We start from the raw sequence: 17005 nt of genomic DNA on the forward strand, positions 1-17005 counted from the left end.
ATGTGTCAGCACAGGCGAGCAGTGCAATGATGACAAAATCGCGCACAGCGCGGAATGCGGGGAGCACGTCTCTGTAGCAGCGAAAGGGTTAATGCGACCGTGGTGGCTTTACTTCATAAACTGCGCGCTCCCCCCTAAACGGAAGTTTGCGAACTAATACTATAGCGCTGCTTCTCTTGGCGCGTACAACTGGCGACGGAGCAATCTCCCGCGTCTGGGCGGGCATGCGCGAACCGCCAAGATAAAAGAATTGAACTATAGTTGTGAATGAAATCGAAGACAGATTCTGTAAAGTTGTTATTGTGATAACTGTGACTTCTTTGTCACTGTGATATATAACAGATACGCGATTTATTGCTCACCCCTAGTGTGCACTGTATTTTAATGTGAATGGTGCATTTTCTTTGCAACTGAATTTGTCGTTTGGTATTATTCTCTTGTTTATGTTCTATTGCTGCAGTGTTATTCTGGATTAGCAGGCTAAAGTAAAATTCTTGCTTAGGGAATCATTTCTTACCAGTCAAAATTATAAATATTTAACAGAAAACTACAACAACGAAAAATTCCGGGAATTTTTAAAAATTCCTGTTTTTTCTCCGGATTTCTCCCTGGTGAATACACCCTGTCTTTGCTAATTACGCTATACAGTATTTTTTTTTTTAATGAACCTTAACAGTCTGGATAATATTCTGATCCACAGGTTGTAGCACAGGGGTTACATTTGGGGGAAGAAACATGACTTTTATCAAATCTTATTTGTATTTAAGTTCATCTTCATTTTTATGTTCGGCGCAGTTATTCAGCACGAACAAAGGTTTCTGAGACAAATTTCACTTCTTGAGGTGAACTTTTTGACCGAAGGTGTGAACTCCTCGTAAGACCACTCACTGAACAATTCCCCTGTCATCCAAGCTTTGTTTTGGAGTTTGTATTTGAATGGTTGATTTTTTTTTATGGGACTTAATTGCTGAGGTCATCGGTCCCCTAGAACTTAGAACAACTTAAACCTAACTAACCTAAGGACATCACACACATCCATGCCCGAGGCAGGATTCGAACCTGCGACCGTAGCGGTCGCGCGGTTCCAGACTGAAGCGCCTAGAACCGCTCGCCCACATCTGCCGGCGGTTGATATTTTGAAGTTTTGAATACCCTCAGATTTTTTTATCTTCCTATGACAAACGGCTCAAGTTTGCACATTCCATTAGCATTAGAGCATGGCATAAATGTGAGCCAATCTTTAGACATTTTTCTGCCAGGAGCACTGGCTTCTGCTTTGTGGACGAATGTTTTGTTGGGCAAAAGTCTCCAGAACAATCCACTTTCGTCCGCATTATAAACTTGATCAGGACAGATAGTTAATTTTTCTAAAGTTTTCTTGAATTTTTGTTTGCACTGCTCTATAGCTTTGAAGTCACGAGCGTTTTTCTCCTGTTGTGGCTAGCAAGCGGGTACCAAATCTTTTTTAAAACTTATCAAGCCATCGAGTACTTCTAAGGAAATTGTCTTTTTTCATAATTTCTTTACAAAAAATCTCTACTTGTTTTGACAAGATCTCCTGAAATTGGAATGTTGTTTACAACGTTACTGAAAAAAAAGTGTACAAAGTGTCTTCAGTTGATGGGTACTCATCGGTTTTTATCGCTTTCCAGTCATTGCTTTTGCTTTTCAAATTATGCACAAACCCCACAATTTGAGCACGATTTTTTTAATTTCATAAATGGCAGCGTGCCTAATGCCATAAAATGGAGCTGAATCGTTAATGTTTTCTCCTTTGTTTAATTTTTTATTAATTTCGAGTTTTTCAGCCAAAGTAAATGTCTTATGTTTAAGTTTTTCACTACCTACTTGAAACATGTTGTAGGAACGATACGAAACACTGTCACAGTCAAGTTAAAGGGGCACAAATTTGATAGCACACTCTACATAGTGATAAACAATTAGTAGTTGACTACTTACTGTTTACTAAACCGTTCACTTGAAGTGGCCCCATCCGTCCACAACACTAGATCTCGGCTCATTGTGTCCGACTACTGGACGTGTCGGATTATAGAGACTCCACTGTACATATGTTTGTGCTGTTTGAATTCTCTCAATCACTACCAACTGTGACTTGGGGTAATATCCAATGGCTCTCCTCATCGTGATGGGGGAGGTAAAACCGTTGTTCCGCTCCAAAACATTGGAAGAATTGCATCTCACCGTAGGTTGCACCATACTGGCTGTGACGGTTGTCTTCTCAGTTAGTGCAGAACACCAGTTCATCGCTGAACACAATGTGATGCCATTAATCAGCAATCCACTCTTCCTGACTCGGCAGCACTCCATATGCGACCCCCTTGTGTTGTTATAGAAACGGCAGCGTACACATAGAGTGGTAGTTCGATAGTCCGATTGCTCCTATTATCCGACCAATGGTGCGGGCTGACACAGAATGATTCAGTGTGTCCATTTCTTGTTCTTGGGTAGCAGGCACAGTTGTGCATAGGTTTTGATGTTTTTGATGTAACAATACAGCAATCGTTCCTTGCGGTCAGATTGAGGTGGCGCAGTGGTTAGTAAACTGGATTCGTATTCGGGAGGACGACAGCTCAATCCCACGTCCGGCCATCCTGATTTAGGTTTTCCGTGATTTCCCTAAATCGCTCCAGGCAAATGCCGGGATGGTTCCTTTGAAAGGGCATGGCCGACTTTCTTCCCCGTCCTTCCCTAACCCGATGAGACCGATGACCTCGCTGTCTGGTCTCCTCCCGCAAACAACCCAACACCTTGTGGTCAGATGTGTCGGACCAGAACAGCGAATATGGGTGCCCTCGTGTCCCTGAGAAGTCCGACGTAAGTCGCTGCCACATCTGTATGTCCCACAAATCTGTATATTACGCTATTTGGCCATCTGGTCAAGTGGAGACCCCCAATAAGAGCCATTTGAATCTTTTTCAGATGCTGACAACACAGTCCCACACAGGTATGTGGTATCTCCGTATGTCTCACAGTGACCATTCCACATCAGATGCTTATCACACCCTTTATATACCCTATTAGTCCTGGTAACTGCACTAAACTTTAACAACAGTAACACACACCAGTGGCTGTTCGACCAGTTACGGAGAATTGCCATTCTAATCATTTACACAGTCGCCAATGGTGTTTATGCATACAGAGGTACAAGTTGTTGTTGTGGTCTTCAGTCCAGAGACTGGTTTGATGCAGCTCTCCATGCTATTCTGACAGAATTACAATGTCATCGGCCAACCTCAAAGTTTTTTATTTCTTCTCTATGGACTTTAATATCTACTCCGAATTTTTCTTTTGTTTCCTTTACTGCTTGCTCAGTATACAAATTGAATAACATCGGGGAGAGGCTTCAACCCTGTCTCACTTCCTTCCCAACCACTGCTTCCTTTTCGTGCCCCTCGACTCTTATAACTGCCATCTGGTTTCTGTACAAATTGTAAATAGCGTTTCGCTCCCAGTATTTTACCCATATCACCTTTATAATTTGAAAGAGAGTATTCCAGTCAACAGTGTCAAAAGCTTTCTCTAAGTCTACAAATACTAGAAACGTAGGTTTGCCTTTTCTTAATCTAGCTTCTAAGATAAGTCGTAAGGTCAATATTGCCTCACGTGTTCCAACATTTCTACGAAATCCAAACTGATCTTCCCCGAGGTCAGCTTCTACCAGTTTTTCCATTTGTCTGTAAAGAATTCGCGTTAGTATTTTGCAGCCGCGACTTATTAAACTGATAGTTCGCTAATTTTCACAACTGTCAACACCTGCTTTCTTTTTTAATAGGAATTATTATATTATTCTTGAAGTCTGAGAGTATTTCGCCTGTCTCATACATCTTGCTCACCAGATGGTAGAGTTTTGTCAGGACTGGCTCTCCCAAAGCCGTCAGTACTTCTAATGGAATGTTGTCTACTCCCGGGGCCTTGTTTCGACTCAGGTCTTTCAGTGCTCTGTCAAACTCTTCACGCAATATCATATCTCCCATTTCATCTTCATCTTCATCTACATCCTCTTCCATTTCCATAATATTGTCGTCAAGTACATCGCCCTTGTATAGACCCTCTATATACTCGTTCCACCTTTCTGCTTTCCCTTCCTTGCTTAGAACTGGTTTTCCATCTGAGCTGTTGAGATTCATACAAGTGGTTTTCTTTTCTCCAAAGGTCTCTTTAATTTTCCTGTAGACAGTATCTATCTTACCCCTAGTGAAATAAGCCTCTACATCCTTACATTTGTCCTCTGGCCATCCCTGCTTAGCCATTTTGCCCTTCCTGTCGATCTCATTTTTGGGACGTTTGTATTCCTTTTTTCCTGCTTCATTTACTGCATTTCTAAATTTTCTCCTTTCATCAGCTAAATTCAATATTTCTTCTGTTACCCAAGGATTTCTACTAGCCCTCGTCTTTTTACCTACTTGATCGTCTGCTGCCTTCACTACTTCATCCCTCAGAGCTACCCATTCTTCTTCTACTGTATTTCTTTCCCCCATTCCTGTCAATTGTTCCCTTATGCTCTCCCTGAAACACTCTACAACCTCTGGTTTAGTCAGTTTATCCAGATACCATCTCCTTAAATTCTCCATCGTTTAGCAGTTTTTTCAGTTTTAATCTACAGTTCATAACCTATAGATTGTGGTCAGAGTCCACATCTGCCCCTTGAAATGTCTTACAATTTAAAACCTGGTTCCTAAATCTCTGTCTTACCACTATATAATCTATCTGATACCTTCCAGTATCTCCAGGATTCTTCCATGTATACAACATTCTTTTATGATTCTTGAACCAAGTGTTAGCTATGATTAAGTTGTTCTCTGTGCAAAATTTCTACCAGGTGGCTCCCTCTTTCATTTATTACCCCCAATCCATATTCACCTACTATGTTTCCTTCTCTCCCTTTCCCTACTCTCGAATTCCAGTCACCCATGACTATTAAATTTTCGTCTCCCCTCACTACCTGAATAATTTCTTTTATCTCATCATACATTTCATCAATATGAATAGTGAACGCATTATTGTGGCCAAGATAGACACGAAGCCCACGCCTACTACAGTAGTACAAGTTTATATGCCAACTAGCTCTGCAGATGATGAAGAAAAACCGAAACAAGAGCAGACAAGTGTCGATATCAGCGACGCGAGTGGAGCCAAACTAGCGCCAGTCACCACAGCTCACTAGTATTACCGCTACCAATGCTTTCTGCGGTAGTGACATCTTCTGCAGGACGGCACACTTTATCCTCACGCTGTTCCTCTGGTGTGGCTCTTCTGGCTCGTTTCTGCGCGCGCCTTCAGCTGTTGTCCCCTGAGCGGGGACAGCTGCAGTTTTGGTGGCGGCCAGCTTCGGTGCGGCAGCAGTGTCGACTGGCCCGTCTGCCCATCGAGGAAGTTCCATGCGGCTTTTCGCGGATGATGCTGTAGTATACAGAGAAGTTGCAGCATTAGAAAATTGTAGCGAAATGCAGGAAGATCTGCAGCGGATAGGCACTTGGTGCAGGGAGTGGCAACTGACCCTTAACATAGACAAATGTAATGTATTGCGAATACATAGAAAGAAGGATCCTTTATTGTATGATTATATGATAGCGGAACAAACACTGGTAGCAGTTACTTCTGTAAAATATCTGGGAGTATGTGTGCCGAACGATTTGAAGTGGAATGATCATATAAAATTAATTGTTGGTAAGGCGGGTACCAGGTTGAGATTCATTGGGAGAGTGCTTAGAAAATGTAGTCCATCGACAAAGGAGGTGGCTTACAAAACACTCGTTCGACCTATACTTGAGTATTGCTCATCAGTGTGGGATCCGTACCAGATCGGTCTGACGGAGGAGATAGAGAAGATCCAAAGAAGAGCGGCGCGTTTCGTCACAGGGTTATTTGGTAACCGTGATAGCGTTACGGAGATGTTTAATAAACTCAAGTGGCAGACTCTGCAAGAGAGGCGCTCTGCATCGCGGTGTAGCTTGCTCGCCAGGTTTCGAGAGGGTGCGTTTCTGGATGAGGTATCGAATATATTGCTTCCCCCTACTTATACCTCCCGAGGAGATCACGAATGTAAAATTAGAGAGATTAGCGCGCGCACGGAGGCTTTCAGACAGTCGTTCTTCCCGCGAACCATACGCGACTGGAACAGGAAAGGGAGGTAATGACAGTGGCACGTAAAGTGCCCTCCGCCACACACCGTTGGGTGGCTTGCGGAGTATCAATGTAGATGTAGACAGAGCAGCGGACTGGCTTCTTCACCGGCGAGCCATACGGGTGGCTTTCCGTGGCTTGAAACACTTCACAGACACAGCACCCCACGATGTGGTTCCCGTTGCAGTTCCTGCACCTCAGAGGATGTGTCCTCGGGTGTAGGGACTGTTGGACTGCGTGGCCTCCGTGCACTTGACGCGTGACTTGGGTGAGAAACAGTGGCAAGCCACATATCCCGCGCCTCGACGTCTGAAACACGTTGCGAGCCTCGTATCCCACCGCTTGACATCTGAAACACTTGGCGAGAAGGTCGTTTCTGCTTCAGAGAATCTGTGGTGACCGACGTCTTGGCCACAGTGTCGGCTGGTAACGTTTCCAGTTAACTACGTAGTCCTGTGTGATAACAAGCATTGACCGTGACTCTCGGTGTCTTGTGCAATTTGACAAGTGACTCAGATTGCACTGTGAATCTTGGGCCTCCTACTTTTTTAACGTGTCCAGAGTGCAGAAATGTGATCTTCAACAGCTGTTCTGGAATGGTGGCCTGTATGAGGCACAGCACAGACATCTCTTCCCTCTCACTCGTCGCCTTCCTGAGCTGCACGTGAAGCAGCGTCTTTTTCCGTGGATTTGGTGGTGTAGGTAGCTGTCATCCACCAGTGGAGTTGCTGCGAGAAGCGTCTGTAGTCGTCTTTGGCCTCGAGACAATTGGTGGTGGTTCGCGATCGATGTTGCGTGGCAATAGCTGGTCTCTTCAGTATCGGGCTGCTCTATGTCTGCTGCTATGACGAACGTCTTCTGTTATTCCTCCAGCAGTTGGAATTGGTTTGAGATAGGTGTCACGGTGTTGGTGCAGTTTTGGCTGCAAGTTTTTTCTTCTTTGCCAGCTCCTGCCGTACACCACCCTTGTCGTTTTTCCTGGTTTGAGACTGTGCAGTGATTGTGTGACTCACCGCACTTTTGCCTGCAGCCACCCTTTTCTTGCCACCTGTGGTGGCGACTGCTAACGCTCCCTTTTTAGTTGAGCAGTCACCCAACAGGCGTGCTGGAATGGTTGTGTAGTGGCTTCTCAGTTTGTTGTCTAGATGGGAAAGTTCCACCTGTGCCTCTCCCTTCTTCGTACTTCCTCCGGTATGCCAGAGTAGGGCAAGCCCCTTCATTGTAATTATTGTCAGAGCTGTTCTGTGTCCGTATCCGGTGTCAGAAGCAGCATCTCGGTCTCTTTAAGTGGCGTTTGTACGGTGTCGATGGCAGTGTGAGCTACACCAAACGACAATCTGCCACAGCCTTCACTTCGTTGTGCGCCACTAGAAACCCGTGCGACTCCTGAATCGGATCGAGGGGGATCACACTCTGGAGAGGTCCACACCCCATTGGGTGTGCTACCCTCGCCGCCTCCTGTCGCGTACTCGGCAGGAGCTGTGCCGGCAGTCGTACGTGAATCACCAGACTCCACCGTACCTTATGCGTATGACTGCTGATTTTCGGTAGGAGGCGACAAAGTCACTAACTGCGAAGAAAACCTAGTGTTCGTGCAGGTTTCTCAGGGAATTTGATTATCTGACCATATATCAGTAGGCGGGTGTAGTTGTTTGAATGGTATTCCACACCAGGCACGTGCAATCTGGGTCTGGGGCAGATTGCTTCCATAATATCAGAGCAAATGCTTTAGACATCTGGTTAAATGTTTTTTATGCCAGTCTTTGATCACAATCCTTCGACGATCTGCATCTACATCCATACTCCGCAAAGCACCTGACGGTGTGTCGCGGAGGGTACTTTGAGTACCTCTATCGGTTCTCCCTTCTATTCCAGTCTCGTATGCCTCTGTGTGGGGTCTAATATCTCTGATTTTATCGTCACGGTCTCTTCGTGAGATATACGCAGGAGGGAGCAATATACTGATTGACTCCTCGGTGAAGGTATGTTCTCGAAACTTTAACAAAAGCTCGTACCGAGCTACTGAGCCTCTCTCTCGTGCAGAGTCTTCCACTGGACATCTTCAACTTTTGTGGTCCTGTCCTCCTCAGTTGCGCGTAATACTACGGTATATTGATAATTTTCACTTATGGACCGTCTGACAGCAACTGAATAAAACACAATTTTAGTGCCAGAAACCAAAACATTGCATTAAAACAAGCGTTCAGTGCATAGTGCTGTGGAATGCTGAAAAAACAGCAAATTGGCGCTCATAGGAAGAAGAATAACACCAAAAATGCAACAGGAGCGTAATATGTAAGAAACTGTCTACGCAACCTGCCACTGATGATGCCTTGCAGAAAATAAAGGCGAAACGCGTATGGCACTAAAATTGTGTTTTATTCAGTTGCTGCCAGACGGTCCATAAGTGAAAATTATCAATATGCCGTAGTCTTCCACTGGAGTTTATCTATCATCTCCGTAACGCTTTCGCGATTACTAAACGATCCTGTAACGAAGCGCGCTGCTCTCCGTTGGATATTATCTCTTCTATCAACCCTATCTGGTACAGATCCCACACTGCTGAGCTGTATTCGAGCAGTCTAGAAACACGGCATCTACCTACTTCCTTTGTTTTCGGATTGCATTTCCTTTGGATTCTGCCAATGAATCTGTCTGGCATCTGCTTTACCGACGATCAACTTTATATAATCATTCCATTTTAAATCACTGCTAATGCCTACTCCCAGATAATTTATGAAATTAACTGCTTCCAGTTGCTGACCTGCTATATTGTAGCTAAATGATAAAGGATCTTTCTTTCTATGTATTCGCAGCACATTACACTTGTCTACATTGAGATTCAGTTGCCATTTCCTGCATCATGCGTCAATTCGTTGCAGACGCTTCTGCATTTCAGTACAATGACCGGTTTCAGTCAGTAATGACCATTTTCAGGCATGTTCTACACCACGTCCTAATGTGATAAAGCCGTAATGGCATCGTCAAAACACATAAATACACTCAGCAACGCATTGTGACGTGGAACTAAAATATGGTGTAACACAGCCCACATCGTCCACACAGTCATGTTGCAACTGGCGTTACTGTACAAAATATGCTGAAGTCAGTAAAAAAAAAAAAAATTTGACAGTGCCTGGATCACTGTTTGTATTCGTGACTATGTCGCAGCTTGTGAAACGTCTGGTTAATACTGCAGATTCATGTGACATGCCTTATTGCTTTGAACTGGCATATTTATGGGATCTTTGAAAACAAATTGCAAAATGCAGAAATGTGTTAGGAATATGATTATTGCATCATCTAATAGGGAAAAGTATGTTAGACTAACATGATTTTGTGAATCTACAATACAATACAAAGCGCGTAACTAGAAGAAAAAACCTATAAGAATCATGAAAAAGAAAAGTTTAACAGTTACTACTCATTCTATATTCACAAAAATAGTACAAGGTGTAAAATTAAGTATCTGTGACTAAGAGTTAGAGATGGGCAAAGTCGGTCATCCTTTTGAATTACTTCACTTGTCATCGCTCTTTTTTGGGAACTGTTCATTTTTACTCGTTCACCGTTCATTGTGTTCGGTGTATGGTTCTTATGAAAAATTGAAAATTAGTAGAATAGGTGATTGAAGATGGAGGGCTCCAAGAGGGGGCACTTGCTTCCCCCCTGGAGTACAGAGCTTTAATTCATAACAGAATTCTCACACACTTGTAATTTTCGTGATTCTGCAAAACATCTCGTGTAGCCAACTGTAGCGTTGTGTGGCTGAACATGTGAAATAATATAAGGTGGCGCGCGAAAAACCGGCCCCGAGTACAGACTGCTCGCCAAGTACGCACGATTTGTTGACCGCTACGAGCCGAGTAGATAAACATGTAATAATTAGGCAGTGAAGAAATAACACATAAGCTAATGCAAACAACTTCGAAATAATAGACGACGATTGGTAAGCGATTTTTCGTGCGCCACACTGTACCACTGAAATAATATTGTAGGAGATATCCTATTCTCTTTGCAAAATGTGACACCATGCACTCGATTATGAAGCGCGCACTTCTTTCGGTTTCGGTTGTAAGTCGGTCTGTCTTCCATAACAATGAACATGCTCTTTTACCTTGGATCAAAAAAAGATTGAAAATGGCCGGTCGTGTGTGCCGTGCCGACGTCTTTTGCATGTGTAATAACAAAAAATCTTGCCTTTATACAAGTATTTCTTCTGCTGTTTATCGAAATAGTGAAGTAAGCTGATACGCTGTTTTGTTACCTGAAAAGATGTCTGTATTACATACCACGTAATTTTTATGTAATTTACGTAATTATAAAATACATTTTAATTACCGGTCGTGGACGCTGAATAGAATACGAAAAGAACCAGAAGTGCAGAGCTCAAAAAAGGTTTGAAACAGATCTATAATGGGCGTGCAAAGCGAACGAAACGAACAACAACTCGATACTGAGCTATGACCAGTCCGCAGTGGAACTCCGACGAGTACCCACGCGAAGGAGGACGATTCTGGCCGACCGAGACTGGAACGAGACCGACCGACGTGCCGTTCGGGAACGAGTTCCTGGGAACTGTAAGTAAAAAGCTGCAACCGGAGTGAACTATGAAAGACCGTTCCTTAGAATTTGTTCCTCGCTCGTTCCGTTCATCTTGGTGAGCCATTCCTTTGGACCCGTTAATTCGCGGACGACCCATCTCTACTAAGAGTATTTTCTGTTGTTCACGTTTAATTAATTTTGGTGTGGTAATCCCGGAAGCACTGTGGGACGCAAAGACGACATTGCAGATCTTCCATCTGCACTACTGGCCATTAAAATTGCTACACCAAGAAGAAATGCAGATGATAGACGGGTATTCATTGGACAAATATATTATACTAGAACTGACATGTCATTACATTTTCACGCTATTTGGGTCCATCCTGAGAAATCAGTACCCAGAACAACCACCTCTGGCCGTAATAGCGGCATTGAAACGCCTGGGCATTGAGTCAAACAGAGCTCGGATGGCGTGTACAGGTACAGCTGCCTATGCGGCTTCAACACGATACTACAGTTCATCAAGAGTAGTGACTGGCGTATTGTGACAAGCCAGTTGCTCGGCCACCATTGACCAGACGTTTTCAGTTGGTGAGAGACCTGGAGAATGTGCTGGCCAGGGCAGCAGTCGAACATTTTCTGTATCCAGAAAGGCCCGTACAGGACCTGTAACATATGGCCGTGCATTATCCTGCTGAAATGTAGGGTTTCACAGGGATCGAATGAAGGGTAGAGCCACGGGTCGTAACACATCTGAAATGTAACGTCCACTGTTCAAAGTGCCGTCAATGCGAACAAGAGGTGACAGAGACATGTAACCGATGCCACCCCATTCCGTCACGCCGGGTGATACGCTAGTATGGCGATGACGAATACACACTTCCAATGTGCGTTCACTGCGATGTCGCCAAACACGGATGCGACCATCACGATGCTGTAAACAGAACCTGGATTCGTCCGAAAAAATGACGTTTTGCCTTTCGTGCAACCAGGTTCGTCGTTGGGTACACCATCGCAGGCGCTCCTGTCTGTGATACAGCGTCAAGGGTAACGGCACCCATGGTCTCCGAGCTGCAAACGTCGTCGGGACTGTTCGTGCAGGTGGTTGTTGTCTTGCAAAAGTCTTCATCTGTTGAGTCAGGCATCGAGACGTGGCTGCACGATCCGTTACAGCCATGCGGATAACATGCCTGTCATCTCGACCGCTAGTGATACGAGGCCGTTGGGACCCAGCACGGCGTTCCGTATTACCCTCCTGAACCCATCGCTTCCATATTCTGGTAACAGGCATTGGATCTCGACCAACGCGAGCGGCAATCGCGAGAGGCTACAATCCAACCTTTATCAAAATCGGAAACGTGATGGTACGCATTTCTCCTGCTTACACGAGGCATCACAACAACGTTTCACCAGGCAACGCCGGTCAACTGCTGTTTGTGTATGAGAAATCGGTTGGAAACTTTCCTCATGTTAGCACGTTGTAGGTGTCGCCACCGGTGCCCACTTTGTGTGAATGCTCTGAAAAGCTAATCATTTGCATATCACAGCATCTTCTTCCTGTCGGTTAAATTTCGCGTCTGTAACACGTCATCTTCGTGGTGTTGCAATTTTAATGGCCAGTAGTGTACTTTCGTACCTGATGCGCTTACTGCTCTCCCTGCCCCGCTATCTGAACAGGTCTTGCAGTATCGAGTTGTATTCACCTTATTTGCACGAGGTGAAACTTTCTGTGGAAAATGGCGTGCAAATGTCCTTTCAGTTTGTGTGAATAAAGTAGGTTGTTCCACATAAATGTCTCCTCCCTTTTCAACCAGTTTTTTCCCCATTGTGCTCATAAAGTGTACTAGTGATATATTCTTCTTGTCGACTGTTGACGTAACAAAAAGGTGGAAAAATATTTTTTCCGCCATTTCAGTCATTTGGGCGAATGCTTAGTAACAGGAGAGCTGAACTGATCTGTCAACAACAGTTTTACGTCTGCCTTTATGATTTCCGTTATTCCTCCCTTGGAATAGCCGTGGTAGTAGCATTATGTTTTGTTGACAGACAATAAACCTCTCATTTTGATTCCCATTTTACTGTCAAGAGGTGGCCTTTTCTTTGAAAAACCATCTGTATTTTTTTCGTTTCACTGCCATGAATAGATGTAGTAAACCTTTCCTGTTTTTCATTACTGTTCCCACCCAAAAGTTTTATTTTGCCACAGCATGTCCTAGAGAGAGTGCTGGTATAGTATCTATGTAGATACAGTGTTCTTTGTGTACACGACCCTGGATACTGTTGTCAACATTCCCTGCAGAGCCTGTGTACACTTTAGAGTTAGGACGAATCCAGTTGTTGAGTTCGAAGAGAGCATGTAGTTTTATCCCATATTTATTGGGTTTGTTTTTCATATACACCCTAAAGCCAACCCTGCCACGAAAAGGGGACATTACCTTATCTATTGTATGTTTCATACCTGGATGAAAACTACTCTTATACACTCCTGGAAATGGAAAAAAGAACACATTGACACCGGTGTGTCAGACACACCGTACTTGCTCCGGACACCGCGAGAGGGCTGTACAAGCAATGATCACACGCACGGCACAGCGGACACACCAGGAACCGCGGTGTTGGCCGTCGAATGGCGCTAGCTGCGCAGCATTTGTGCACCGCCGCCGTCAGTGTCAGCCAGTTTGCCGTGGCATACGGAGCTCCATCGCAGTCTTTAACACTGGTAGCATGCCGCGACAGCGTGGACGTGAACCGTATGTGCAGTTGACGGACTTTGAGCGAGGGCGTATAGTGGGCATGCGGGAGGCCGGGTGGACGTACCGCCGAATTGATCAACACGTGGGGCGTGAGGTCTCCACAGTACATCGATGTTGTCGCCAGTGGTCGGCGGAAGGTGCACGTGCCCGTCGACCTGGGACCGGACCGCAGCGACGCACGGATGCACGCCAAGACCGTAGGATCCTACGCAGTGCCGTAGGGGACCGCACCGCCACTTCCCAGCAAATTAGGGACACTGTTGCTCCTGGGGTATCGGCGAGGACCATTCGCAACCGTCTCCATGAAGCTGGGCTACGGTCCCGCACACCGTTAGGCCGTCTTCCGCTCACGCGCCAACATCGTGCAGCCAGCCTCCAGTGGTGTCGCGACAGGCGTGAATGGAGGGACGAATGGAGACGTGTCGTCTTCAGCGATGAGAGTCGCTTCTGCCTTGGTGCCAATGATGGTCGTATGCGTGTTTGGCGCCGTGCAGGTGAGCGCCACAATCAGGACTGCATACGACCGAGGCACACAGGGCCAACACCCGGCATCATGGTGTGGGGAGCGATCTCCTACACTGGCCGTACACCACTGGTGATCGTCGAGGGGACACTGAATAGTACACGGTACATCCAAACCGTCATCGAACCCATCGTTCTACCATTCCTAGACCGGCAAGGGAACTTGCTGTTCCAACAGGACAATGCACGTCCGCATGTATCCCGTGCCACCCAACGTGCTCTAGAAGGTGTAAGTCAACTACCCTGGCCAGCAAGATCTCCGGATCTGTCCCCCATTGAGCATGTTTGGGACTGGATGAAGCGTCGTCTCACGCGTTCTGCGCGTCCAGCACGAACGCTGGTCCAACTGAGGCGCCAGGTGGAAATGGCATGGCAAGCCGTTCCACGGGACTACATCCAACATCTCTACGATCGTCTCCATGGGAGAATAGCAGCCTGCATTGCTGCGAAAGGTGGATATACACTGTACTAGTGCCGACATTGTGGGTGCTCTGTTGCCTGTGTCTATGTGCCTGTGGTTCTGTCAGTGTGATCATGTGATGTATCTGACCCCAGGAATGTGTCAATAAAGTTTCCCCTTCCTGGGACAATGAATTCACGGTGTTCTAATTTCAATTTCCAGGAGTGTATTTCAAAAACGTATTTGCTCAAACTCTATATATTCAAACAAAAATGCATTAATTTTACACACCTTTTTACAACAACTCGCGTAATGGCGGATCTCAAGCTTCATGAACAAAAGACTCACGGCCAGCATATACATTTGCTTAACACGCAAGCGTTACTCGGAACGAAACCCAAAGAGAACAGAGAAATTATTACAATGCTTTTTACTATTTATACATGTACTGAATTGCCCTTTTTATCTGAGGCACAGATCATAATCACTAATTCATTTAACAAGAATACGATTGTCAAAGATACTTACTTTACTTTTTCGTGTCCGGAAACTACAATTTGTTTGCCCAATATTGGGCAATGTCCAATGCTTCTTCTTTAGCCAGCCATAGATCGTCGAGGTTGCTGGGCATTGTAGGAGATGTTCCATGTCCTGTCGAGTGCCGCAGTCGCATTTGTCGTCATTTTCGTCCAACAAACCCCATTTGATCAGATTAGATTTCACAGGAGCCACCCCAGTTCTGATGCGGTTAAGCATTCTCCAGGTTTTCCAATCACCAGAAACGCCGCTTGGTGGGTCCTCTCTTGGTGGATAGTAGATGGGGGGCTCATCTAAGGCGCAACTTAGGAAACGGCGTCTGGAGTTGAGTCTGCTGGGGCCACAGTCTAGGCCAAATATTGAGTGACGAGCATCAGAGGTTTGTTTTAGCTTCTCGGTATGTTCGTGGGCTTTCCTATGTGAGCCAGGGTTTGTGAAACCTGCGGCCCTGTAAAGATTTTCTATGGGGGTAGGTTTCAAGCAGCCTGTCACTATCCTGCATGTTTCATTCAGGCTAATATCTACCTTTTTTGCGTGGGCGGATCTGCACCATACCGGGCAGGTATATTCGGCAGTTGAGAAGCACAAAGCTTGGGCTGAAGTTCTGACCACGGTAGGTTTGGCACCCCATTTGCTGTTGGACAGCTTTCTTATTAGGGAATTTGCGTGTTTTTTCGCAATGATATTTGTATGTCAATGTTCTGTCCAGCACGACGCCAAGGTAGGTGGGAGTATCTGTGTGTTCTAGTAATGTCCCGTCCCAGGTAACATTGAGCCTGTACTTTGCCTGCCTCGAGTTCAGATGGAATGCACTCACTTGAGTTTTGGAGGCGTTGTGATTGCATTGGTTTCCGGTGGTGGAAGGTTTGGCCGTTGTCCCATTGGGCAACGTTTCCGGGGAGCGCCGGCATTTTACTTTCTTCTATGTAGCATGTAAGTAAAATCCACACGTGGAGGCACCTTCCTTGCTCCCCTGTCAAAGATGATAATATGTCATGGATTCAAAGTTAAAAAATGCATAAAACGTCAAATAATTATGAATGTTCTACATACACACAATATATTCGTGAAATGTTTACACAGTCTTACTTTATTGCTTCACTTGGTCATGTTTATTCGTGTTTAAATTATTTCTCTTTCGCCGTGTGCGTGGTACTATATCGATACAGGTTAACTGGTATTACATGGAAAAAATTCTGTCACACGCTTTTTATGACGATTGGCCAGGAGACGCTACAGTGTGTTTCCAGCCTTGTGATGAGTTGTCAACTCTGGTAAGCACGGTCGTGCTTCAACAACTGATCGGGAAAACCTGTATCTGGAGTACACATCAAACTGATGTCGTGCATCTCAATTGGAGTCAACATACTACGCTCTCCGGTAAGGTTTTTTAGTACGTGATAAGAGATGCCTGGGTTGCACGGAGTGCCGTATTGCATGTCTGCTTCAATATGTAAGTTCTCTGGGATTGCACAAATACAGTCTGCTAAATCCCTGTAGGTTAACATTCGTTGTGGTGCCATATGGCACGTAAGCAGAGGTGTACATTGACTTACCAAATGTCGAAGGATATTCGCCTAATATCGCATGGGGCCACTTCTAGCAATGAGGTGCTGTGGAAACGAGTCTACAAGTCCCTGGTACTCCTGGAAGCAGACCATTCGTGGGTGTAGAACCTGTGGCACAGAGACTCTCTTCCGTGATATCCCAGATATGCTCGATGGGGCTCAAATGATGGCTCCAGGTGTCCATCTGTCTTTGGACTTCCCCGGCATATTCCTGGAACCAGCCTCAGAAAAAGGGGGAGCATTGTGGCGGCGCATTATCTCGAAATACCGCAGAACTGTCAGGGTGTTGAAAGACCAAAAATGGGTGATGATGGTACCCTAGCAACTCGACATGCCGTGGACCATTCAGACTGCCTTCCAGAACAACTAGTGGGCCCACTTCGGACCAGGAAAATGGATCACAGACCATAACAGAGAAATCATTACCCCGGCACACCTCGGCAGGCGGGATCTGTCGATACGTGTAGTCTGCACCACACAGTGCCTGCCATTGGTACGATGCAGTGGAAATCGTGATTTGTGTGACAGTATCACAT

This window comes from Schistocerca piceifrons, chromosome 11, assembly GCF_021461385.2.
Source record: "Schistocerca piceifrons isolate TAMUIC-IGC-003096 chromosome 11, iqSchPice1.1, whole genome shotgun sequence".
In the NCBI taxonomy this organism is placed as follows: domain Eukaryota; kingdom Metazoa; phylum Arthropoda; class Insecta; order Orthoptera; family Acrididae; genus Schistocerca; species Schistocerca piceifrons.